This window comes from Anastrepha obliqua, chromosome 1, assembly GCF_027943255.1.
Source record: "Anastrepha obliqua isolate idAnaObli1 chromosome 1, idAnaObli1_1.0, whole genome shotgun sequence".
Taxonomy (NCBI): domain Eukaryota; kingdom Metazoa; phylum Arthropoda; class Insecta; order Diptera; family Tephritidae; genus Anastrepha; species Anastrepha obliqua.
In genome coordinates this window covers 163123328-163149116 of record NC_072892.1, presented here as the reverse complement: position 1 = coordinate 163149116, position 25789 = coordinate 163123328, and the positions used below count along the sequence as shown (strand labels likewise).

The following is a 25789-nucleotide window of genomic DNA, read 5'->3' as shown; positions in this document are numbered from 1 at the left end:
TTAAAAAGGGTGATCAGATTGGAGGTACTTTTTCCAATAGGGGTTCCTTGACAGATCACGTGTGACTATTGTCAAACTGAATAAATAATTTTTTTAAGTATTCAGTGACATTTCATTATGGAAAGATTTATGCCTCAACAACGTTTACAAATCATAGAAATGTTTTATGAAAAACGCTCGACGCTCTGTGAAAAGTGTTAAACGCGCGCTCAGGCCAACTTATGGTGTCCAGCGAGGAGGCCCACTTGTGGCTTAATGGCTGCGTCAATAAAAAAATGGTCATATTTGGGCTGAAGGCCAAATCAAAGTCATTCAAGAACAGCCATTACATCCATTGAAAACAACGTTTGATGCGGCCTATGGGATGGAAGAGGCTCATATGTCTTCAAAGACGAGGTTGTCGCCAATGTAACAGCGAAAGGCGAACGCTATCGCGCCCCGATCAACGACTTTTTTAAGCCGGAAATTGAAGCACGTGATCTCCACAAGATTTGGTTCCAACAAGACGGCGCTACTTGCCATACAGCCCGTGAAATAACGGATTTACTGCATCGTCGTACCGGTGAGCAATTTATCACTCGTCTCGGACCAGTGAATTGGCCACCTAGATCGTGAGATATCACATCTTTGGACTTTTATTTGTGGGGTATGTGAAGTTTAAATAAAGGGTTTTTCAATTGGCGCGGGTCGATTTTGGCGCCCTGTGGCAGCCATTTTGTTTTGGTGACATCTGTCAAATCTTTTGTTTATTATTCAGTTGTTTATGCCAAATCATCATGGCAAGTTACATGATTGAACATCACGTTCAAATGATGAAACTTTATTATCAAAATGAGTGTTCATTAACCCAAACGTTGAGCGCATTGCGCCCATTTTTCGGTAGACGTGGTGGCCCTTCCAATTGGACCATATGGACCTAGACGACATGTGGTTCCAGCAGGACGGCGCTACGTGCCACACAGCAAACGCCATTTTATTCCATTTCAACATCTACCCGCCCTTATTGAAAAACCCTTTACTTGGTTTATCCACAAAGCTTCGGTTGAGGCATTGTAAGGCAACATTACTAAAGTTATTCACGAAATACCGACCGAAGTCCTCCAGCGAGTCATTCAAAATTGGTGTTTACGGATGACCGAATTACGTCGCAGTGGCGGCCAACATTTGAAAGGGATTATCTTTAAAAAATAATTAAATTAAAATATATACCTCTAAACTGATAACCCTTTATTATGTCGGCTTTAATTGTTTTTCCTTGTTCACTCTTCTCGGGAGCATAGGGCCTCGACAAGACTCAGTGTTGCATTGGTTTCGTTAATCTATTTTGATTTCTGACAGGGTAGGTGATTAGTTGGATTAGTCTTACGAGACACCCTGGCACAGCACTGTTTGTCCCGGGCGCCGGCTGGCATCAGAACCGAGCCAACCTTGTATCAGAGGTCATCGCTTTTGTCAGGCAGTTGTTGGCTGTTGGTCGTCCATAGGAATGATATCCTCAACAGGTCTTGGGCCTGGGTTTGGTTCCCAGCTAAGCCATCCAATCAGGAAAAGATCTCAGAGCTTATCCAACTTGGCAACGAAGGTCTATCCACCGTTGTCTGGAAGATAGTCCGAGTTTGCGAGTTCACAGCAACACTATGCGGTTTTTGTCATCAATACCTCCCGCACACTGTGGCGGGGTAAAAAGTTAAGGAATTTACGCCTATCAGCTTCTAGCTCTCGCACACTGGGGTGGAGTAATATAATAAATTACGGTTTCTACTCTATAAGCTAGACAACACCTTGAGCGGACGTGCTGTATCAAGTATGGCGGAGTGAGATAGAGCAGGCACGCTTGGAGTGCACTTTCTCCACCAGATCTAAGGGCCATTTTCCATGTGAATGTATCCAATACGGTAAGTTATACGTGCTCGTTGTCTTCCTACGTCCGCTCGGTCTTCAACCGCTAGGCTACTTTATCGGAGGACCAGCCCCTGGTGTCGGAACCAGAGGAAGCAAATTTCGAACTACTGCCACTGCTGTAATTAAAGACGAGATCCTAGGGGAAATGGAGATTCACCTCCTTATCTCCGAGGATGATGCGGGACCTATAGATTAACTTTCAACACTCAAAGCTAGCATCCGCGGCCCTTTTTATGCGCCTTTGAAACGCAGAGGAGCTCTTTGTTATCCAAGAATTGAACTCTGATACCGACCCGGTGCTGTATGTAGGACTCAGGCTTGTATTTTTATTAATCATAGTCTTTCTAGTTTTCAAATCTCACAAAACAGTGAAAAGAATATAGTGCATGTCAGCATGGGGTTAGAAAGAGTATCCATCTGGCTGGTGTTATCATATATGACACATGACAACCAAGATTTCCAAGATTTCAAGGAAGATTATTGAAGGACCATCTCCGTCGAAGTTCAGGCGCTGATTCGAACTTTTACCAGTTGGCGCTCTAGCGATACCAACACTCGAGGTGAGACACAGCTTCAATTTGTACTAAACTGTAATCTATCTAGAAGGAGCTGTGGGAACACGCCCACTTTTGTCACATCTACCTGAGAGGAAGTCATAGATTAGATAGTATCAATAACTGGCGTTTCTCCAAAAAGCCTTCCTTCCTTGATAGTCTTTATATTTCGTTTAATCTACCTTTGAGAGCTCCCAACCTTCAATGTTAAAGAAGTAGCAAACGGATGGACTGGGCATAATACAAATTATCGCTCTCAGCCGTACTCCACAAGCATGAATCTCTCAGTCTATCGTTAAGAACTGATGAAGCGAGCCATTCCAAGACAAAGTCTACTTCCCTCGGTGAGCTTGACTTGGTAAATTTTGTTAGAAAAATATATAAGGCTGCTTTCATTTAGTATTCGAAAATCCGTGCAAAAGACAAAAGGACACTGGTGGAACCCGGAGATCCTTACCTTGAAGAGGTACACACGGAAGATGTTTAATCAGTAAAAAAAGGGATTTGGCAGGTCTATAAGGATGCAAATTTCAAAAAATAAAAACCGTCAGTAGGGTGAGCGAAGAACGATAGCCCGGTCTAGAATGCTGCAGAACTGCAAAATATTTTGTGACAAGCCAGAACAGAACACTTTCGGACTTTGTTCTGAAACTTGGAAGAAAAGACGTTCGGTTGTTGATCGGTATTATTATAGGACACAATCTCTGGGATCAGAATATGACCAGCATTGGAATCATAGAGAACTCGATTTATTTGTCTTATTTAGAGGAGACGGATAACACTGAGAATTTTCTCTGTGAGTGTCCTGCATTTGCTACGAATTTTGGGTTCCGATGTCGTGAGAATGAATAAAATTCGTTCTCTCAAACTGGACTTTTCGGATTTACCAAAGAATCTGGAAAATTCTAACAGGTCTAACTACCTCTATTTCTCTATTCTATTCTATATTTTCCCTGTGTTACTTCTCTCCTTTCCTCCTTGACTATCTACCCTTTCAGTTTCTAGAGCTTTAAATACAATGGGTGTTTTAGCCTGAATGTTTTAGAATTTACCAAAACTCTCGGTGGTTCTTGGCTCGATTTTTCAAATTTCAATTTCAGAGAAGCGGAAACGTTGAAGAAAGCTCTGAAGGAAATTGATTTACGGTAACTATTATCGAAAAATCTGATTCCTCAAATTACATCCAGAAGCCAGCGCCGACTGGACCTCTTCATGTAATGAAATACTTAGAATCCGCAGACAATCCAAATATTTCATATTTCCTTAGAGAAACGAAGTGATTGTACCAGTTTGGGAATTAGAGCATTAACCTTGAGACCAAACAAATAGTATCACAATGGGCCTACAGGCAGAGGTGTGCCTTATATACCCTCGAGTAGAGTGGTAACCAGAGTAACCAAACCTAACCACCCAAAACCTAATTCGCCCCAAATGCTGCGATACACAAAATCATCATAAACTTGCAAAACGACAATGCATTAATCGGTTAACTACCTGACAGCTCACCTTCCGATAAATTTTATTAGCAGTTAACTGGCAGATGTTTGCTAACCAGACCTTCAGAATTTTTTGTTTTTAGACATCTAAAGATTATAATTCAATGAAGTGCACTCACATTTTTCTTTGAATCTGATTTGCATTATTGCATTTATAAAAACCTACACTTTCGATTTATTCGATTTCTCTGTGGAACCTGTCTTCAGTGCACATAAAACGGGGATGAAAGTTTGTGCGCAATTCCACAATCAAAATGTTGTATTACAATTTGTTCATTGCCACAGGCACCCAGCGTGAACAGAACAGAAAAACTGGACAGCGCGACGGGGGGCACATGGTATAAGTGATGCAAGTGCAATTTGTAAATGGCAATGGGAAATTGTGAAAATGCGCGCACTCACCTGTCACTCGCTTCGATAAATTATCATGAATGCATACGAATACAAAGTAATTGTAACAATTGTCGGTTGGTACATTTGTCAAACAATTATCAGGCCAGTTTATTGGGTGGGGCGAACCAATTCGAACCGACAGCAACTCTGTAAAGTCCTCAGATTCGTGGTAAGTAAAAACATTTTATGGCGCGTATTAGGAGTGATCGATTTGTAAGAGGGGAAAGTTTATATTTAGTTATGAAATAAAAAATAATATAAAAATATAAAAAAATAGTAAAAAAATAATAATAAAAAAAAAAATTAAAAAAAAAATTAAATAAATGGATAAATAAAAAAAAACAACAACAACAATCAATACTGAAAAATAATTGTTTTCAAGTCCAATTGTTCAATTTTATTACATAGTAATTTTTTTTTTTTGGACTTTTTTTTAATTTCACCTACTAACGAACTAAAAAGAATTGAGCTTCACGTCCTTAAATTACCCCTGAGGAATAAAAATAAATAATTATATTGCTTCAAATCAGAATGTTGACCAGAATTGACGCATGCCAGATATGTAAGTTAATAATTAATATACTCGGACTGTTCACTTGTGATCTCTGCACGAAGTTAAATCAGCGAAATAGAATTATTACTTGTTCGTTTATTGGTCAAATCCGTACTAGAATATAAATGACAAAATATTCTTAACATAAGCTAGCCCTGACCTATAATCGCTGTGTCAGCGATTATGCTGAATGGATTATGTTTCAACGTCGCGACGGCGCATGGAATGTTGACGGCAACGTATTGTGGAGTTTGGCATAATTGGCATTAAACATTGTTGCAGCTTTGCTGATCGTGCAGAACTGCAGTCGTTGACTTTGTCTGACCGGATGTGTTAACTCCTCCCTCACTAGTTTGAAGGCCGTCCTCGGTTTTCCTCAAAGTGTCGATGACAGCTCGTATCGAGATTTGTTGTTTATTCTCTTTGCATTTTTGATGAACCTTGAAGACGACGAGACCGATGATCAGAGTGACAAGAGATGATGCAAACATCATAGGCCATATTGACAGTTTTTTTTTCGATGTTTCCAATATATTGAAGATTCTCAAAGTTCAGCCTCTGAAGATAGGGCATGCTTAAAATCTCTCGGTGGCCAGTTATGTTTAGGGTTGCCGATATTGCTGGGCCTGGATGACGCCTGAATATGTTTTTGGTATTTTCAAAGAGAGACCCATTCACGTAGATTTCCTCATCAAACGTCAGCAAGTGTGTGCCGGGGATGACTCTATCCGTGTTGCTATTCATCTGTATTGTAGCTGTAGCTTCGTTGATAACGATGATACCATCGTCAATTACCATCAGCGGCTGCAGGTGGCTGGGACGAGTCTTACAGTGTGCTATACCTCCAGAATGTAGTTGCTCCGCACAAGTTGTTGATTTCAGCTGTTTGCAGAATGTAGAGGTGAGAGTAGCGGTGCAGTTTCCAATTGCTAAGATATTGTTACTACAATCTGCGACGTTGTTATTTTCTTCGAGGTCAAGTATCGTTCCATTATGTTGAACGGGGAATATGGTTATTTTCTTACATATTACGCTAGGATTTGGGTACTTGATAAGAAAGTGTGCAAAATTATGATCTAAAAAGACTTTTACATAGGCTTTTTCAATTAAATCTGTTATAGTTAAATTTGTAGAGTGCTCATTTAAAATTTGACTTAGGTCATTAGAGTCAAGAATTGTTGGGTTTATAATTTGAATCTTTGCGAGTGTAATAGACAACATTAATGTTTCGAGTTCAGAGATTATAATTCTATTTCTTGTGAGTAATGCTTGATAGAGGTTTCCTGTATCGATCTATTTCTCTTTTGCAAATCTAATTATTTTATTTACGGATTCTGTTAAGTTATTAATTTTTTCTTGTACTTTTGTATTTATAACTGCCTGTTGTTCAATTGAGTCAGTTAGTTTTTGCTGGTAAAATTTCAGATTTTCGAAGTCATCAAAGTCAGGAGTTCCTGCTACTATCTTTAAAGCTGTTCCTAAAATATTTATACTCCTAGCTTGCCTATGGTGAATATTAACCGTTTCTAGCAGTGTCCTAATATGACCTAAATCTGATTCAAGAATTTGTCTCATATGAGACTGTGGGAAATGTTTCATAAGTGAATTAGTTTCCTCGGCAATTTCCGAGTACATTGTGAGATTAGAAGAATGTCTTAAAATTTTAAAATTTTCCCAAATAACTACGTTTCCGTCCATGATGGGAATATAGTCCGAGTTCGAGTAATTGATAATCTTTCCAGCTGCTGCTGCTACTAGAAGTAGAAGGCGAAGAATCCAAACCCTAGTAAAGATAAGATACAGAGCAGAATAAGTACTGGAAGGATAATTATTTTTTTCTTATCTTATGTTATCCTTGTGTACCTCCCTCCCCTTTATAAGAACCGTTGACCCCAAATCGGCTTCCACAATGACTTCCTCAAACAAAGGAGTTAGCTTGTTACCAAGTCTTTTATTTAATTTCATAAAAGTTCTATTTCTTCTGTCCGCGTTTTGTCTTTTCAGTAGCAGATCTTGCGCTTTAGATATTTTTTCTCTTATTTCTGCTTCGAATTCTGGTGGGGATGCATGAATTATGTCGATTGGTTTTTTATTAACGACTGAGTGAATTGATTTATTGTATTCTATTGTTGCCTGAAGTATAATATCAGTAGTGTCATTTAATTGTTTTTCTAATTTCATGCATCTGGAAATTTCTGCAAGAGTACTGTGAAATCTTTCTACCTGTCCATTTGAAGTACTATGTAGTGGTGGCGAATTTACAATATCAACATTAAACCGATTTTTTAAAAGAGACCTTATTGTTCCTGAATTCAGTGATGGTTCGTTATCGCAGTAGATAATTTTAGTATTAGGGTAGAAATTCATGAGCTGTAAGATGGGGGACTCAATATCTATTATCGTTCTGGAAGCTATGGGCTGAACAATGGCAAATTTAGAAAATTTATCAATACAGGTTAGAAAATACTTTTTATCTGTAGAAAAAATGTCAATATGGAGAATTTCTCCTACTTGATTAGGGACTGGCGTTTCGCCAATGTACTGTTTTTGTGGGTGTCGGTCATATTTTCCTTTGCTGCAAGTCTTACAATTTGCAACTACTTCGTTTGCTAGACGGGTCATTTTTGGGAAAAAATAGTCTTGGAGAATTTGTTTTATATTCTCTTGCGCTGCTCTATGTGCTCTGCCATGTTCTGCGACTATGATTTCTTTTTGCTCATTCCTATCATGAACATCGATGACCAATTTATTTGAGTGACAAAATTTGGTTGAAGGGAAAGTCTCAACTAGCTTGTTTTGTATAAATGCTAGTATCGGCAGGTCGCATTTGATTGCATTCACTACTTCTTTTTTAACCGCATCACACACTTTTTCTATTTAGTTTTCTCTATTCGAAAAGTGTATGATATGTCTTGTTTTTTGTCCGAACATAATAATAATTTTTTCAGAAGCTATAGTGCTTTCTTCAATAATTATTTGGTTCCTGAAACAATTAATCGGTTTTTCAGTAGACTCGATAGTGTATGTCAATGACAATGGCTAAGTCTGATGGAGCATCTTCTTCGAGAGCGTAAAGGTTTTGTCTTGATAGAGCATCGGCGACAAAATTTTCTTTACCGGGCTTGTAGAAAATTTGAGCGTTGTGCTCATCGATAAAGGATTTCCATCTCTTAATTTTTGCATTAGTGTTTTTGTCTGAGACTGCAAATGTTAGTGGCTGATGATCGGTATAAATACTTAAATTTTTTACACCGTACAAATAGTTTCTTAGGGATTTTAGGGCCCACACTATTGCTAGTAGCTCACGTTCATTTGTGGCGAAATTTAATTCGTTGTCTCTTAAAGTCCTGGAAATCATGGTTATCGGCTTCTTGTTTTGTGACAAAACGGCGCCTAAGCCAGAGGACGAAGCATCTGTCGTCAAATCGAATGGCTTCTGGTAATCAGGGTATAGGAGCATTACATCTTCGGAGCTTAAGATATTCTTTAATTTCTCGAAGGTGGCTATCTGCTTTTCATCAAGGTTAACAGGAATTTTTTTCGATTGTCCTGCACTTGTTTTACCATTATCACCCTTTAGCATGTCTGTCAATGGTTTGGCTATAGATGCAAAATTTTTTATAAAGCATCTGTAATAGCTCGCTAGACCAAGGAATGATCTAAATTGGAACAGGTTGGTAGGCTGTTGAAATTTGCTATGCTTCAACTTTGCTGGGATTAGTTGTTATACCGCCACGGGAGACCACAAATCCAAGATACTCGACCTTTTCTTTAAAAAAGTGAGATTTTTCCCGTGATACCCTCATGTTAGCGTTATACAATTTATCTAGTACCCAGGCGATGTGGTGAACATGATTTTGCATATTTTCAGAGAATATGATCACGTCATCCACGTAGACGTAGCATGACTTCCCAATCTGTTCTCTAAGTACGTCGTCAATTGCTCGTTGGAAAATTCCGGGGGCATTCTTCAAACCAAAGGGAAGTCTGCAAAATTCATACTTCCCATTTCCTACAGAAAATGCAGTTTTTTCTCTATCTTTTTCTGCAAGAAGTATTTGATGAAATCCTGATTTCAGATCGAGTGTCGTGAAATATTTGGCTTTACCAAGGTTTGAGAGAATAACTACAATGTTTGGTGTAGGGTATTTGTCATCAACAGTTTTTGAATTAAGTTTCCTAAAGTCAATTACAAGGCGTTTTTTCCTATTTCCTTGTTCGTCTAGACCCTTTTTATCTACTACCCACACCGGATTATTATACGGTGAATTAGATGGTCTGATAATATTGTTTCTCAGCATGTCATTAGTTTCGTTATTGACAAACTCTGATACTCCTAATGGGTATGGGTAACGTCTAGAGAACACTGCTTTTTCGTCTTCTGTTCGAATTGTAGCGATAATATTTGTGTTGTAAGAAAGAGATTCGTTAGGGTCAGCGAAAACATTTATTTTTTCTTGTAACATTTTCTTAAATTCTTTTTCAATTTCTTGCGGAACTTTTATATTTTCTACTTCGGTAAAGTTAACATTTGGGCTTTTTTTATATTGAATTATTTCAGATCCATTTTTTGTTTTTAAGACGTTATTTTTCAAATCTAGATTTGCGTTAATTTTTAAAAAAAAATCAAGTCCTATTATTCCATCAAAGCTTGATAAGCTGGGAAGTAAAAAAAATGTGGTTGTTGTATTAAAAAGGTGCATAAGACATTTCTCTTGAACGGCGTTAAAACCATGAAGTGACTTAACTAAAAATTTTTCTTTAACTTTAGTTACATTTTTAAGTTCCGGGATTGGTTTTATATAGTTTTTTGAAGCGCCTGTGTCTATAAGTAATTTAATCTGTCTACCTGTTATCGTTCGCTCTACAAACGGTAACAGGGAGCAATTTCTAAAAAATTGACCTCTTGAATCTGATCCTCATCTTCCAAATCTGATACCTCAGCCTCCGCTACTGCTTGGTACTCTTGTTCCGATTGACCTTCAGAATTTTCATCTTGTGAGAGATGATTAATTCTCTGTTGTTTGGGACCGGTAGTTCTAGCTGTTCCACTACTTGCTCTTTTTGGCACCTGATTTTGGTAGGAACCACCTTGGTTTGGGTATTGAGTTGTTTGCCTAAACCGAGATGAAGTGTCAACGTCCATAGGTTGTGGTGGTTCTTGTTTTATATTCGGGCTATTGTTTTGGGTTTTTTGTTTGTAAAATGGAGTTTTTACTTGGTTTGGGGTACTTTCTATAGTGGGCTGCCTTTGCTGTCTCTGTTCCTGACGCTGAGCCCTTTCTTCATTATTCCTAGCAAAGCTACTAGGGAATTGGAAGCGTTCATGATTAGATTCAACTTCCTGTGCAAGTGCCAGTGCTGATGGCAAATCTTTTGGCCTTGCTGAAAATAGAATGTCACTGAGAGATTTCTTTGTGCCTGAAATGAAGACTCTCAATGCATCTGCTCTGTATTTTTCGTTTAGAGAAGCAGCCAAAGTAGAATCGTAAGTCATAATTGTTTTGTTTATGAGTAATGTTAATTTCTTTTCAATTTCCTCATAATATTGGGTTATTTTCAGGGTTCCCTGACGTAGAACGGACAACTCTTGCTCGATTATATAGATGGGGCGTTTATCGGCGTATGTAAAGTCAAGTCTATTGATAATTGCTTTAAAATTTAGTGGAGTGTCGTATGACGACAATACCATATCAGCAGGGCCTTTGATTTTATTCCTAATTATACCCAGCGCCTGATAATGCTTTGAGCTTCCTACATAATTTTCAAAGATTTTATATGCAGTGTGTGCGGCTTTCCCTCAAAGTCTGGTACTGATTTTATTATGTCCAGTGTTTCGTCACATTTAATACCTACAATAATTTCTGCATCTTTAAACACTTCAACCTCGGGTACGGACACTGTTGCGTTTCTAAACTCGTTTCTCATTTCCTCCATTTTTCTTTCAAATAATTGCGCTTGATTTTCTAATGCACTGTTTACTGCATACTCGAGCAGCGCTTTCAGATTTTCTTCACTCACTGCCATTTTATTTTTTGTTTGTTCCAGCATTAGTTTGTTTTTTATATCTTTTATTAGTTACTCTAGTTCTAGGTCATATACCTCTTCTTTACTCATAAGATTTTCAATTTAATTCAAAAATTTTCCGTCGCAAAGACACTTTACAAACACTTTTTGTTTAAATTTTTGTATTTATTTACTTTAAATAAGCACTCTACTCACATTTCTTTAAAACTATGGTTTTTATATGTTATTGTAGCTCTCCTTTTTCGTCTGTTTATCCCGTCTGCAAATCCAACGATGTCGATCCAACGATGTTGCCTCCTTGCTTGAGATTTCTTTGATGAGCAGGTTCTGCCAGTTGGGCGCCAGTTAATAATTAATATACTCGGACTGTTCACTTGTGATCTCTGCACGAAGTTAAATCAGCGAAATAGAATTATTACTTGTTCGTTTATTGGTCAAATCCGTACTAGAATATAAATGACAAAATATTCTTAACATAAGCTAGCCCTGACCTATAATCGCTGTGTCAGCGATTATGCTGAATGGATTATGTTTCAACGTCGCGACGGCGCATGGAATGTTGACGGCAACGTATTGTGGAGTTTGGCATAATTGGCATTAAACATTGTTGCAGCTTTGCTGATCGTGCAGAACTGCAGTCGTTGACTTTGTCTGACCGGATGTGTTAACTTGTACGCATGTATTGAAATACACTTTATTTTTCAGTATAGTCTTCCTGAACACCAATACAGCTGGTCCAAAGAGATTCCAATTTATGAATTCCATCCCTGAAGTGAGGATCTAGAATCAGGATCAGCTGTTATGACCTCAACATTTGATGAAAAACGCTTTCGATGCATGCATTTTTTTAGGTCTGGAAACAGGTGTATGTCGCTAGGACCCGAATCTGGTGGACGCTCCAACAACTCGAATTTGAATTCATGGATGTTAGCCATTGTTTTTGATTACAAATAAAATTTTTCTTTTGCGAACGGGGTCGTTTTTTAAGAATTTTTTCTTCATCTATTCTAAATAAATACCAGTTTGCAAGTAATCCAAAAGCAAAATTAATTTCTACTTCTTAATTGGCGCGCTAACTGCTTACGCGATTTTGGCAGAGTTTATCAAAGCGCGCCAGTCATTTCTTTCCCGTGCTAACCGGCGCCAATTGGACGCACCAAGTGAAACCAAGTCCTTCTCCACCTGATCTTTCCAACGCAAGGGAGGCCTTTCTCTGCCTCTGCTACCAGCAGCTGGTACCGCATCGAATACTTTCAGAGCCGGAGCGTTTGTATCCATTCGGACGACATGACCCAGCCAACGTAGCCGCTGGATCTTTATTCACTGCGCTATGTCGATGTCGTCGTAAAGCTCATACAGCTCATCGTTCCATCGCCTCCGATATTCGCCGTTGCCAACGTGTAAAGCTTCAAAAATCTTCCGCAGAATCTTTCTCTCAAACACTGAAAGGGACGCTTCATCGGATGTTGTCATCGTCCCCGCTTCTGCGCCATACGTTAGAAGAGCCTTGTAGAGTGTTAGTTTTGTTCGTCGAGAGAGGACTTCACTGCTCAGTTGCCTACTTAGTCCAAAGTCGCACTTGTTGGCAAGAGAGATGCTACAAAACTCCTTTCGCATGCCCAAATACTGAAGCTTACACCTTTTTGGCTGATTTCTGGACACGAATTCGATACGGAACCGAAGTAGTCACTTGTCGATTTGCCATACGATAGTATTTTATCTAGCATTTCTGATGTTGCTGCTGTGTTTGGATGTCCTTGACGTTGATCGTTTTCAAGGCTTGTACGACCACGTTTAAATGCAGCAACCAATCTTTCTACTATACTAACTGATGGAATTGATGGCGAAAAGTCCTTATGTACTTTCAGCATTCGTTCATAAATTTCCTTTGCATTTAAACCTTCCAAAATAAAAATTCAATCACTGCTGGATACTTGATTTTTTTCCAATGTAGAAAATACTGTGAAATGTCGGTACTAAATGGCTTGTAATCAGAGAATGAATAAACGAATTGTAATGAAACTTAACATGAAGAGTGTACCAATATAACAACAACAACAAATGTAGGCTAGTAGCAACGATCTCTCTTATCGACCCGCAAAACTTATTGAACAGCCTAGTATTTTAACATCCGCACTTCAGCTATTGTTTAGTCAGTCTGTTTTCCTGTTTAAATTATTGGATTACGTTCATCAATGTCGCAAAACGCTGACATATAAATTGCCTATAAAATTATGGTAAAACAAGTAAAAAAATGTCTTAACTATGGGAGAGTTTCTTGTGGCAAAGACTAAAAGTTGCTGCATAACTGGGCTAAGGTCACTTCTGAGAAAACTTGGAACATTGAGTGCTTGCGGACAGTATCTAATAGATTTTCAGCCAAACAACGAAACCTTTGATTAATGATCGATTTCTTCCACTTACACACCTAAAAGGTGCATCTACCTTACATTTATCAATTATCAATTATTTTATTCATAAATACCAAGTAGCTTTAGGGTATCGTAGATCCTACTCGAGTTTACTTTAGTTCTGTTGCATAGGCGTGGCTGTTGTCTGATTTTATTAAGTTTCAATTCCATGCCTACTGAGATAAAATGCAGTCTGATAAAGTGGTGTTTATCTTTTTTTAAATTGAAGCACCATATACCACATTTTCTTTAGTAGTTACTGAAATATCATAGTTTTTGCATTTTAAAAATTACCGTTATATAAAAGGTTGGCGTGGCTATATCCGATTTTTCATCTCTCCAGGCGCGAAATTTGAATCGAGTTTCATTGAACTATTAAGTAAAATAAAAAGTTTTAACCAGTTAAGCTCTGGGAGCCTCCGGCGCAGCATTCGCCAAGTTTAGGATTTGATCCGATGAGAGCAGTTCATAGTGAATGATTCTCCTTCAACCCCATCAACAACACAGCAAAACTTGTTGGCCATTAATGAGCATTTGACGATCGTTTAGGTCTGCTCACCATTTGCCCAAAATTTTTCTCAGCTGTTTTTTTTTATGCCATCACCAACTTCTTAACGTCTCAGCAAAAAATCTTCTACATCAATTCGGTCCAAAAAGTTCTTTTTTCTGGGTGTCACATTGAGGTTCTTCCTTGGATTAGTCTTATGAACATGGTTCCAAAGAGGGTTTTCAGCTCTTTGACAACAGAATATGTCCTTATATGCCGATGCGATTCCACGATTTCAAAGATTTTATCGCCAGTTTTGTTAATTAGCCTTACATACTGTGAAGACTGTTCCTATCCTCCACGTCTATAATTCGACGATGCTACTATTGCAAAAGTAATCACCTTATCGGAGGATTTATTCATCCCAATGACGTCGTACGTCAACTATTTATATTTGATACTTGTGGACTAGACAGCTGCAGCATACTTTTACAAACATACTAGCAATAGTAAGCAAACAATAAAAAAGTTTTCAAAAACAAAATTCGATGATTAATTTTGTGCCATCTGTTTATGGGGTTTATCAACAGCAAACACTTCTTTGGTCACCTGCTTCAACTTTTTACCTTAGTTTTAATAATACTGCGAAATGTATCGAATTGTATTTTTTTATTTCGATTTCGGTTACGAACAGCTGTTATGTAACAATTCTGTTATACCCGTAATAACTAATTGTATAGGGATATAAAGAACCAATACTATCACCAAATATTATATTAATTTATTTTTGCACACATAAATCTTTTGCGGCCGGAGAGCCTATAGCCACCTTGGTCACCTTTCCCCTTTGCTTGTACATAGAAGGTAAGTGTAGCTATGCATTGACGTAAATGCTCCAAAAACTTTTACTTTCATTTGCTCTCGGCAGAGCGAGATGTAAGCTTTTATCTCAGCGCAGCATGAAAATAGTAGTTAGCACGAATAACAATAACAAATGCTGGTGCTCTCAGGTACGAGATAGCTAGGAGAAAATTGTGGTACAGGCATAATACTCGTACATAGTAAAGAAGGGTCAGTAGATACAAAAAATATTTGCTATGTATTTTTTCGGGGCAAAGACATGATGTGCAAATCTGCGACACCAAGGTCAAGGGCATGAAAAACGCAAGTGCATATGCCAATTTGAGCCTTGATTGTGGAAAAACGGTACTATACAAAAATAATAACAAATGATGTTACGCAAAGCGAAGAGCCTAAAAGAAGGCACACATACGAAAATAATTCTGGTTATTTGAGACAAAACCCAATCAATTTAATGTTGGGCGGCGAAGGGGGAAGTAAAATAAAATATAATAAAATTATAAAAAATAAATTAAGATAAAATGAAATAAAAATAAATAATAGAAATAAAAATGGAGCAAAATAATATAAAATTAAATTAAAGAGAATTATATTAAAATAAATTTAAATATGATGAAATGAAATAAAATAAAATAAATTAAAAAAGGAAAATAAAATTAAATTAAAAGAATGTAAAGCGATAATAGAATTAAAAAAAAAAATAATAAAATAAAATGAAATAAAAAAAAATAAAAAAATAAATAAAAAAAGATGGTCTGAAATGGCTGTCCAGGGCGTATATAGAAAAGACTTGCTGAGCCCACATGTCGACCAAAAATTGTCGCACTTATGGCTTACCAACAGGTCGATATTTGCCGAAACGGAGGGTACCATTTTCGCCATACAAGATGGTGTGATTCCAACGAGAAATTACATTAAATACGTAATGCGAGATCCAAATGCCGCTGCAGACAGATGTCGAAGATGCAATAGTCGAAGTGAGACATTAGACCACGTGCTAGCGGGATGCACCACACTGGCAAACTCTATGTACCTGAAGCGACATAATGGCATCGCGAAAATAATTCATCTAAAACTGACGCAGATGTACAACTTCAATCCAAGCAAAATACCGTACTTCAGATACACCCCAGAACCTGTTCAAGAAGACTCCAACTACCTTCTATATTATGACCGAACAATTTTAACAAATGCCACAAGAGACCACAATAGGCCAGATATTTTCCTTATTGATAAATCTCAAGCGACTGGTTATATAGTTGATATTGCTGTTCCCCTAAACAGAAACATGCAAAAAACATATGCGGAAAAAATATCCAAATATTGTGACTTAGGCATTGACGCCAGTGGAAGCTAAGGAAGGTGCACATACTACCAATTATCATCTCAGTCCACGGACTAGTGCATAAAAACTTAGCAGACAACGTGAAAACTCTTCAACTCCCAGAATATTTAATTTTCGACATGCAGAAAGCAGCGTTACTCAATTCTTGGCATATAGTCCGAAACTTTTTACAGTAAACGTTTTTCTTGTTTGTAAAATTGTTAAGTATTTTATATAATATTTATAGACATTAATTTAATTGTAATCTTTGTACCTGTTATAAATTATTGGCTTGCAGCAAAGCTGTCGCCAATTAATGTAAATCACTCCTTTATTGGCATGCAATAAAAAAAAAAAATAAAATAAAATAAAATAAAGTAAAATAAAATAAAGTAAAATAAAATAAAATAAATTGAAACGGATTAAAACGCTGATACGCACCACTTTTACAAAGTTCCAAAGCCATTACCCTCAAAGCGCTGTGGAAAGAATATCGCTTCCTCGAAACGTTGGTGGGAGAGGAATCATTAATATAGCGCGTCTACACTTTTCGCAAACTTTGAAGTTACGTACATATTTTCTAAGCAACGAGTCCCATCTATTTAAAGCTATCGCTATGGCATATAACGGCTTTACCCCGCTAAGTCTGATGGAGCAGGATTTCTCAGTACCTGAGGGGGTTAAATCCCCAGCAGAAATGATCGCAGCATGGAAGGCAAAAACAATACACGGTGCCTATCCCCATGATCTCGAAATGGAATGGATAGACGCACAATCATCAAATTTATGGTTGAAAAGAGGAAAGCTATTTTCTGAAACAGAAGGTTTCTCAATCGCTATCCAAGACCGAGTTATCCCAACAAGGAATTTCCGAAGGTCGATACATGGCGAGGCAATAGAAGATAGATGCCGAAGGTGCGGCATTTACGGTGAAACAATCGACCATATAATTGCTGGATGTAGCGTACTTGCCCCCCGTGAATATGTCATGAGACATAACGATATAGCAAAGATCCTCCACCAACAACTTGCGATAAAACACGGTCTCTTACAAGCAGAAGTCTTGTATTTTAAATATGAACCAAAGCCAATATTGGAAAATGCAAATTTTAAATTTATATCAAGTTCAAACAGCAGCTGCCAACAAACCTGACATTATCTTGTTCGACAAGACAAATAAAACGATCGAAGTAATCGATATAGCGATGCCCCTTAATCGCAATATCCAAAGCACATACTCCACCAAAATATCAAAGTATGCAGCTTTGGCCATAGAACTGAAACGGATGTACAAAGCGAGGGAAGTGAATATAATTCCAATAATTATATCGTCCACTGGATTAGTGCCTAAGCATTTAATAAAAAACTTGAAGAAGTATGACTGCCAACACCTCTTAGAAGACATGCAGAAGTCGACCATACTGGACACATGTGCAATAGTTCGTAGGTTTTTATTTATTTAAGCAAAGTAATCGCATGGGCGTAGACCTTGGACTACGATCCACCAGAGCACAATCCCTTAAAAATTTTATCTGGGATGTGTAATCTCCGGGAATAGTCGAGATGGATTAAGCTCAAATAAAATAAAATAAAACAAAAAAATAAATAAAATAAAATAAAATAAAAGAGTAAGAAAAGTACTCTAGTATCCCAATACCTGGTTTCTCAGCCGTAACACCTGAAGAGGTTGCGAAAGTTGCTCGAAGGCTTCACAATTGGAAAACTCCAGGCTGCGACAACTTGCATGCTTACTGGTTCAAAAAGCTCACATGTATACACGACAAACTTGCAGCCCTCTTCACCAAGATAATAACCGCCGAAGAAGAATTGCCAAATTTTGCAACGCTTGGTACGACATATATGATTCCAAAATGTGATGAAGTCAACGACCCTTCAAAATTCAGGCCCATCACCTGCCTGCCAGTTATTTACAAAATACTTACGTCGTGCATAACTAACATCTTTTATGAGCATATCGAAACACATAATCTGATTGCAGAAGAGCAGAAAGGATGTATACGTGCATCACAAGGTTGTAAAGAGCAACTGATTATAGATCAAGTTGTCCTTGGGCAATCTAAACAGAAGAACAGAAACCTCTATGCAGCTTATATTGACTGGATGAAAGCATTCGATTCGGTTCCACACTCCTGGCTTATTGAAGTACTTCGTATTTACAACTTCAATTCCAATATCATACTCTTTCTAGAAAAAGTTATGCAACGCTGGAGGACAAGAATAAAAATACCTGGCCCGGAAAGCTCTCAATACAAAACCGAAATAAACATTTGAAATGGCATCTTTCAAGGTGACTCGTTGAGTCCGCTCTGGTTTGTTCTCAGCATGAACCCCTTAAGTCACATCCTGAATGAGACGGGACATGGGTTTGTATTAAAACACGGACAGTCTGGAAGATTCCGACTGAGCCATCTTTTTTACGTAGATGATTTGAAACTCTACGCCAGCAATTCCAAACATCTAGATAAGCTTTTGAGATGTATCGAAACCTTCTCCAATGACATTAAAATGCCTATTGGACTTGATAAATGCCGAAAGATCACAATAGTTAAAGGTAAAGTGGTTTCTCGACATGTAACTGCGGAAAGTAGCGGACTATACATAACAGAAATGGAGCCAGGGGAGGTATACAAGTATCTTGGAGTTATGCAAAGCAGCAGCATAAATACGCTGTCTGTAAAACCCAACTTAATGGGAAAAACCAAATCCACGCTATTAATTCATTTGTCGTCCCGGTGGTATCGTATAGCTGTCGTTCGAATGATGCTACCTAGAAAAGCGGGAAGCAGAGGACAGATTGATGTTGGAGCACTGCATGACAAACTTATCTTGAACATAAGAGCATATTTTCAACATAAGTGCTCCCAATCCGATCTGCACAAGGCTGCAAGTGCTGCGGATGATAATTATACCCCACTTCGGATGAATCAACCCTACGAAATCAGGAACGCAACCACAATAGATAAAAAAATCCAAAGATGGTCTGAAATGGCTGTCCACGGCGTATATCGAAAAGACTTGCTGAACCCACATGCCGACCAAAAATTGTCGCACTTATGGCTTACCAACAGGTCGATATTTGCCGAAACGGAGGGTACCATTTTCGCCATACAAGATGGTGTGATTCCAACGAGAAATTACATTAAATACGTAATGCGAGATCCAAATGCCGCTGCAGACAGATGTCGAAGATGCAATAGTCGAAGTGAGACATTAGACCACGTGCTAGCGGGATGCACCACACTGGCAAACTCTATGTACCTGAAGCGACATAATGACATCGCGAAATGTACAACTTCAATCCAAGCAAAATACCGTACTTCAGATACACCCCAGAACCTGTTCAAGAAGACTCCAACTACCTTCTATATTACGACCCAACAATTTTAACAAATGCCACAAGAGACCACAATAGGCCAGATATTTTCCATATTGATAAATCTCAAGCGACTGGTTATATAGTTGATATTGCTGTTCCTCTAAACAGAAACATGCAAAAAACATATGCGGAAAAAATATCCAAATATTCTGACTTAGGCATTGATGTCAAACGCCAGTGGAAGCTAAGGAAGGTGCACATACTACCAATTATCATCTCAGCCCACGGACTAGTGCATAAAAACTTAGCAGACAACGTCAAAACTCTTCAACTCCCAGAATATTTAATTTTCGACATGCAGAAAGCAGCTTTACTCAATTCTTGTCATATAGTCCGAAACTTTTTACAGTAAACGTTTTTCTTGTTAGTAAATTTGTTAACTATTTTGTATAATATTTACATATATATTTAATTGTAATATTTTGTACCTGTTATAAATTATTGGCTTGCAGCTAAGCTGGCGCCAATTAATGTAAAACACTCCTTTTTTGGGATGCAATAAAAAATAAAAAATAAAAAAAAAAAATAAAATAAAATATTGTAAAACATAAAGTAAAATAAAATAAAAGGTAATGCAAAAGTTATGCATGAAATCAAACTAAATTAAATTAAATTGAATACAATAAAAAAAGGTGAAATGAAATGAAATAAAATGAGACAAAATAAAATAAAATAAAATAAAATAAAATAAAAACAAAATAAATAATATAAAATTAAGGAAATGAAATTAAATATAATAAAATAAAGTAAAATAAAACAAAATTGAGATGAATTAATACAAAGTAAAATAAAACAAAATGAAATAAAATTAAATTAACTTGAATTCAATTTTAAAAGTGAAATAATTATGTGAAATATGTTGAAATAAATTATAAAATTAAACGAAATAAAATAAACCTAAATAGAATGTAATCAAAAAACAAAAAATTAAATAAAAATGAAATATGACGAAATAAAATAAAATATAATAAATAAAAATTAAATAAAGAGAAAAGAAATATACTAAAATAAAAAAATAATAATAACATCATATTTAGCTTACTTTATTATGAAATAAAATAATATAAAGTAAAATCAAATAAAATTATATTAAAAAATATAAATTGCAAAAAAAAATATTATATAATATATATGTATATATGTATATAGATATATATAATATTGGCGCGTACACCTTTTTTGGGTGTTTGGCCGAGCCCCTCCTTCTATTTGTAGCGTGCGTCTTGCTGTTGTTCCACAAATGGAGGGATCTACAGTTTCAAGCCGACTCCGAACGACAGATCTTTCACTGAGACTCGAACCTATGTTCTCTCTGAAAACCGAATGATAGGCAGGCTCGAACCCATTCGGCTGCGGCGACCCCCGATATTAATCCAATAGAAAATGTGTGGGCATATTTAAAGAAAAAGTTGCACCAAAAACTCTCCAAAAGCCAACAGAACTCAAAAACCTTATTTTCTACGAAAGCCACAAGATACCCCGAGACTATGATGTTAAAAAATTTATTAATTTTATTAGAAGCAGACTATTTTACTTTTCGATGTTGGGCTTGTAAGCCTATGTCAATATTAATTTTTTTTGTTCAGATACGTAATAAATAAATACATTTAGAAAATACCGTTTTCTATTTTTTATACTTTCATTAAAAGAAAAGTTATAGCACTGAGAACTTGGATTTTTCGAGTGTGCCAATACTTTTTTGACTCACTGTAGATGCTCGGGTTAGTCATGCAAAGCACTGAATCCCATTTAATTTTTTAAAATATGCAACTTAAAGCTATTAACTGCAAATGTAAAAAGGCTCTGTGCTTGAAGTGTACATTTAAAAATTTTTTTTTTATTCCACTTGGGAACATAGGGATTCGACAAAACATTTATATCTTCTTCTATTAACTGCTGTTTTGTTTGCGTCATCCTACGTTTGGTTAACTACTTCTAAATCATGAAGCTTAGAACGCCTCCAGGTATTTCGTGGATGACCGGGTCGTTTTTTTTCCTTGAAGGTTCCATTCTAACGCTGTTCTGCTTATACCTCCCTTGCTTCGTTCTGAAAGTGCGCTCGATCCAACTTTCCATTAGTTTGAAATGCATATAGTTTTTGCTTTTTATTTTTTATTATTTTTGAACGGAGTTTATTTTATTATTTTCTGCTATTAGCTTATAAATTATTTATAAGTATTAGTCTAAAAAAATCAAAGATTGAAAGAAAGCCATGAAAAAGTACATATCTGCTTAAGAAATGTTTGAATTTCGCAGGATTAGTAGATGTCACAACACTTTTTTGACAAACTTTATGTGCTAAGTAGTCATAAGAAATGTATCCACTTTATATTAACAACCTTAAAATTTAGAGAATATTTAAATATTTTTAACTAGAGCAACAAATGTAATACACACTGGCTTTGTAACTGTAAATACAAAAATTAAAAATAAAATTTTTCGCACAAAAAGCCGCTCCTCAACCGCGCCACAATTGCAAACAGTTCCACACAAATCACAATTATTGCTTCTTAGCAGTTTACGAGTGCCGTACCTGCCATGCTGTGCTATGTTTTACTATGCTATGGCGACAGAGGCACGCAACTAAGCGTAAGGATTTATGTAAAAGCGCACACACACACACACACACAAATGTCAGTTAAATTGCAAAGCGACAACTAAATTTGCGAAATATTTGCACAAGTATTTCAAGTGCTTAAGCGCTCGACTCAGCTCATTTGCATAACAAAGGAGGGATGCATTTACTCAATTACCGTACGCTTAGAATTTGTTAGAAAATGAGATAAATAACAAAGCAAATTTATCTAGAAGCGAGAAAGTGCCGTAACGAGAATACCAACCAACAAATCATTGCATCTATCATAATAAATAATTGCGTATACGTAGTGATAGACATTTTTTACGAGTCTTTGCGTGCACACATACATGAATAAGTATAAATAGACAGACAGACAATAGTTGGCGTGGCGCAATGCAGCGCGGCTTGAGCATTATGAAGTGACGAAAGATAGTGAAAACCAGCTGTGCTGTGCAAGTTCTATTATCAATAGTGCGCACATACACACATACAAATGCAGAGTAGATTATGCGGCGATTTTGTAGGGGTACATGTGTACTCGCATATGAAGGTATGCACCTCAGTTTTTGTACGCCTACATGCATACAAATGTCTACACTATTTGTATCCCAGGTAGTTATGAAGTGGGCGAGGTAGACGACCGACACGTCCGAGAGTTTTTGTGCATGACAAATAGGCAGGAAGCGCTGGGTTGTTTCCTACTGAGGACATTAAACATCGAAAAACTTGTTTTCTTTTTTTCATTACCTTTGGTCGCTAATGATATACATCCGGTGCATTTCAGAAGCGGATACAAAACTGGCTGCCCAACATTATACGAAGAAGAAGAAGAAATATTGGAAACAAAAACTTGGTGCATCTATCAGGAAATTTTCTGATTTCATTTCGAAAAAATTACAGGCGATTTACGTAGGGTGTAAACTTTCTCCAATATAAGGAAGTCACAGTCACATTCTTCGGCATGGTGCGCAACAAGCGGTGATAAGAAGGGGTAATATCTGGTGAATACAGCGAGTGAGATAAGATCTCCCCTCTTCGGTGTTCTCGCAAATTTGTTGCTACCAGTTGTAACATTTGGTCGTGGGGAGTGAATGCTAAAATATCACGCGATCGCGTTTTGTCACGCTTTTCTTAAATTTTTTTTTACTGCTCCACTCAAGCGAAACAGCTGCAGTCATTATCTAAAGTCAGTCATGCTTTCACAGCTTAGTGGGCTCTTAATAGATGATACGGCCTTTACTGCACCAAATATCGAGTGCTTTTTTAGCAGCGTGAGAACTATCGATATCGATAACTATGGTTCGACAACTGAGAATGACAAAGTGTGTTGACATTTCTGTTTGGCAAGTATCATGAATCGTTTGACGCTTCCATATATTGGAAATTAAAAAAAAATAATAATTGGTTTCTCCACCTATTTGAAGTGTGCGTCTTGTTGTTGTTCCACAAATGGAGGGACCTACAGATTCAGGCCGACTCCGAAAGGCTTTTATACTTTTTTTGAGGAGCTTTTTTATGGTAGAAAAACTCTCGGAGGTTTTCCTATTGGCTGCCGGGGAGCAGCCGTTATTAAAAAAACTTTTCCCATTATTTAACCCTTTCGGAACGGCTGGTACCTATGTGTACCACCAAAGTTTAAACGTCCCTAAAATGTTTAATTTACATTCAATCGAGTTTAAAAATGTACCGTGCCGTCTGTTGAGATTTTCGTAATCTGCACGTGTCTTTAGGGTACAGTTTTACATTCCCGTTATGCTCAGATTCGGGTTTTTGCTATTGAGAGTAGTTTAAAAGTGCAGCGCGATGACAAAATTCAAGGGCCGCAGCTCACTGAAGCAATACATGCTCCTAAAACCGGTGAAAAGGGGTATAAAAATGTGGCTTAGGTGTGACGCTGTAACAGTTTACACGTACGATTTCAATATTTATTGTGGAAAAGACCTTGAAGAACACTCGGGAACCCTTGGAGAAAGAGTAGTAACTCATCAGCTCAATCGCAGAAAATTATGTTACTTTGTGTTTCGATCGCTTTTTCACATCAGTTAATCTGTTAAATACTTTACCTTATCCAGCCGTTGGTACTACAATGCATAACAGAAAAAACGTTCCCGAGTTTACAAGTAAGAAACTTGAGCGAGGAGAAGCAGAATTCAAAAGTACATCATCTGGTCTTTTATGCGTAAAATGGCAGGACACGAAGGAGGTTTTGGTAATAAGTAAATGACGTTTGTTACAAAAACTTTAAAAACAGGATAAAAAATCCAAGTGCCATGTCCAAACGCAATTCAATTTTATCGTCAAATTATGGGAGGTGTCAATTTAGCCGATCAAATGAGTGGACTTTACGAATATGATCGGAAGTCGGATAAATGGGTGCTTTCTTATGATGGCAGCCGTAACCGCTTGGATCATTTATAATGAACTTAGAAGGGAAAGAATGCCTTTCAAATCGTTTTTGGTGACCTTGGCCGAGACACTCATAGATGAAGGCTCCAAAGTCACAGCTGTTCCTAGGTCGGTAGGACCAGTACGTCGGGTTACAGGACAGAAACATCTACCTGTTGAAGGCGATACACGACGGCGTTGTATTAGTTGCAGCAAACAAAAAAAAAAAAACAGACACGTACAAAACCAATATGTAAAGAGTGCAAAGTTCCCTTGTGCAAGTTTTGCTTTGCATCATTTCATACATAATTTTATTTAAAATTATTACATTGCTTTGAATTACCATCTATGTATTTGATTACTAATTGTTTGATTCTTTAAAAAATTATTAATTTTGTGTATTATTTACATTATTATTATTTATATTATTTACATACAAAATAAATGAATAATTTCGTTTTATTATTGTAAGAAAATATATGGTCTAGTATGTTTTGTAGGACGGTTGGTACACATATATACCACATAACATCCCGGATGGTGCAATGGTTTACCACCACCTTTTGACACCAAAGAAATTTTATTTGATGCCCAAACAACTCCTTTTTTGCATTAATCAAAATAATCAAAATCTACTACTGCTCATCGAAATTTAATATACTTTGAAAAAATAAATAAGTTCGCGAAGTTCATTTTGCGTGCGGTTTACGCGCTGGCGGCGTCATCGGTCCCTATTTCTTTCGAAATGAGAAAGGAGCTGCCGTTACGGTTAATGGCCGTAGCTGCGGTGGAGATATGCCGGATACCATATTCAAAAAATAAATACCATCCAATTATTTTAATAAAAAAAAATTATTCCAACAATATTTCTGTTTCGTATTATCATTTTAAGTTCTCAAGCTCTTAAAAAGCACCCGATACAAAGCATCTCTTTCGAACACTGGCTTTGGCATTGCTGGAGACATAGCTCCATGTTTCACTGCGAGAAGAGACTAGCAGTAGTAGAGGTAGACATTGACGACTTCGATTGATCAGGTTTAGGGTATTAAATTTTAGTTTTCGACTTATTGTAATGTCCAATCCACCTTTCATACCCTGTCACGATCTGCAGCAAAACTCCTACCTTTTCTCGGTATGTAAGGGGAAATTGATATGTTGAAAAGTTCCTTCTAACGTCTCTCGCCGTAATTCGTACGATGCTTAATTTCCTAGTTTTATAACAACTAGTCGCATAACAACTCCAGTTTATATAATAGTTATTAACATTATATAAGCTTGATTAAAAAAAAATAAAAATAAAACAAAAATTAAAAATAAATAAAAAATAAAAATATAATAAATAATAAATAATTGGTGCGTAGACTTCTGTTAGGTGTTTGGGCCCGCTTCGCCTCCTATTTGTGGCGTGCGTCGTGATGTTT

General features: G+C 37.0%; 1 protein-coding gene across 1 annotated transcript in view; it reads right to left on the bottom strand.

The window, feature by feature from the left end:
• Positions 1-25789, bottom strand: part of LOC129239518 (lysoplasmalogenase-like protein TMEM86A) — a 37184-nt gene that overhangs the window by 9700 nt on the left and 1695 nt on the right. The window lies entirely within an intron of this gene.